Source organism: Protopterus annectens, chromosome 2.part0, assembly GCF_019279795.1.
Source record: "Protopterus annectens isolate FY-2018-M chromosome 2.part0, PAN1.0, whole genome shotgun sequence".
Taxonomy (NCBI): domain Eukaryota; kingdom Metazoa; phylum Chordata; order Ceratodontiformes; family Protopteridae; genus Protopterus; species Protopterus annectens.
This window is the reverse complement of record NC_056728.1, coordinates 1,674,559,799-1,674,562,298: the sequence shown is the minus strand read 5'-3', so window position 1 is coordinate 1,674,562,298 and position 2,500 is coordinate 1,674,559,799.

Below are 2,500 nucleotides of genomic sequence, written 5' to 3'. Positions count from 1 at the left end.
CTATTTAGATATTAATATATGTACACACATACATCTACATGTTTAAATACATTTCCTGTACTGTTGAATGACTGGGCTGGATGATATGCTTGTGAAAACATCAGGGTTATGTATATCTGTCATAGCTTAGTGGTAAATCACTTTGGCTATGGTGTGCAGGGTCCCGGATTCGAGCCTTGGAGAAGCTGTTTATTTTGTTGCTGGGCGGAAGAAGGGCCATTGGATACAGAGTGATTAAGGCACTTTTAAGCAGTTGTAAGCGGGTTTGTGCGGAAGGTAAGCACTGCTAACTTCCAGTTACAGTTTTTTATACTCAGTTAGCTTCTAAATTGCTTAACCTGTGTAGGCATTGCTTATCCCCGTGCAAACAAGCTTAAACCCGCCTACTGCTGCTTAAAACTCCTTACTCCCATTTATCCCCGTGCTAATTTCTTTAAAAGGAGAGAAAAAAGGGTTGATAGGAAAGTGGTGAAAAAGGTGCGCAAAGAGGGAAAGACAGTAGGGTAAATAGCTAGGGATGTACAGGAGGGTGTAGGGACGGTCCATAGCTGCCCATTTCTTCTACAGCAACAGCTGTGCATATACACTGACTTTGGAGGTAGATTTGGACACCCAATCCCCTGAGAGAGGTGTGAGGACAACATTAATATGTTGTGATGCTGATTATACCAGATTATGCGTCCAGTGGACACGTGTGCAAAATGGACAGCTATGTATGGGGTGATTTCTTTTTTGGGAACAGATTGCCCTTTTTTTTCAGGTGAGAGTGGGATGTTGGGGAGGGATAGTAGGTATATTTAGGGAGGTAGGTTGGGTAGGTTAACAGACAAGACAAACAAGATGCATACAAGGGCAGTATATGACACATGTGGGGGGTAAACACCTTGATGGAGAGGGGTGTGGGGAAATTGGAAGTCCATGAGCCCCCTAGTGGAAACAGTGGGACTGAAATCCCCACCCATGGGCAGTCACCACTGCACCTTCACAGCCCCAGTTATGAGATGTATTCCCACCTGTTAGGTTTAAGTAGGACCGATTTCCTGCACTTTTCCATGATTGTCTGGTTTTGAAAAGGCTAGGCTATGGGAAAACCTGCTTACCTAAGGTTGGCATTGTTTAAAGGGGTATACCACTGGGCACATTGAGTTAGCTGGCCTACAAATTGCTTACACCTCCTAAGCTGGCATGTGCAGTGCTTAGCATTGCTTACAATAGACTTTGCATTATATTTTCTTTTTGGCATTGATTTATTATTCATTGCATCTTATATATATGCCTGGTATCCATGATTCATGTGTACGTACACTGTATGGGGTCCTTGTGTTTTATTGGGGACTTCAACAATCTATTACAATTACACTTCACATCTGGGCTTACTGCTGTTCTCCAGTTCACATATATATGTTATGTAGTGGGTTATAGAACATATGACTGTATACTGATTCCTTTCACAGGTTCGGTTTGATTTTACTATAGTGAGGACTTGTTTGCTGATAACTTATTCTTCTGTACTGCTGTGATGGCTTGGTGGTTAACTACTGTGCCTATAGTGTATAGGGTCCTGGGTTCAAGACCTGCAAGGCTGTTTATTTTGTTGCTGGGTAGAACAAGGGCCGTTGGATACAGAGTGATTAAGGCACTTTTGAGCAGTTGTAAGTGGGTTTGCGCAAGGGTAAGCAATGCTAACCTCCGGTTAAATATGCTTACAGAGAGTTAGGTTCAATATTGCTTAACCTGTGTGCGCATTGCTTACTGCCACGCAAACGGGCTTAAACTCGCTTACTAGTGCTTAAATATGCTTACTACTGCTTACTGGTGCTTACACTTGCTTACTAGTTTTTATTCCCACTTACAATTGCACTGATTTAGGCAGTAATATCTAATGGTTCTTGGGATGGTGGGGAATTTTGAAGCTGTATAGGGTTGTCATTCATTACACATTTTACCTTCCATCTGTATCCATGATTCCTGTGTACACATACTGTATAGGGCACATGTGCTTATCTGTCGACTTTGCAACATTATGACACTGACACCTCACATCTGCATTTAATGCAGTACTCCAGATCACAAATATATGTTATTTAGTAGGTTATGCAACTAAAATATTGGTTATAATGTGATTTGCCATGGAAAATGGAATGTGCTGCAGTGGGACTCGAACCGGGAATGCTTGCTCGTAAGGCGCATGCTCTGCCCAATACACTATTGCTAGACTGTTTCATTTTCATATATCTTCATTGTTATCCTCTTTAGCCATTTAAGCTGCATTAACCGTAGCTAAGTGATGGGCAAACCTGCGCACCTACGGTTAGCTTTAATCAGATTCATAATAAAAAAAAAAGGTTTATTTATTTGATTTGCATTTACTATTGCTGTTGTACATGTGGGGGAAAAATTTTATTTTTTGCATGCAGGTGATTCTGAAAGCTCTGCTTTCAGACACCTGCACCTACACATGCCCTAAGATAGAGCCTCAGAAATTAGTAAATGGAAAGGT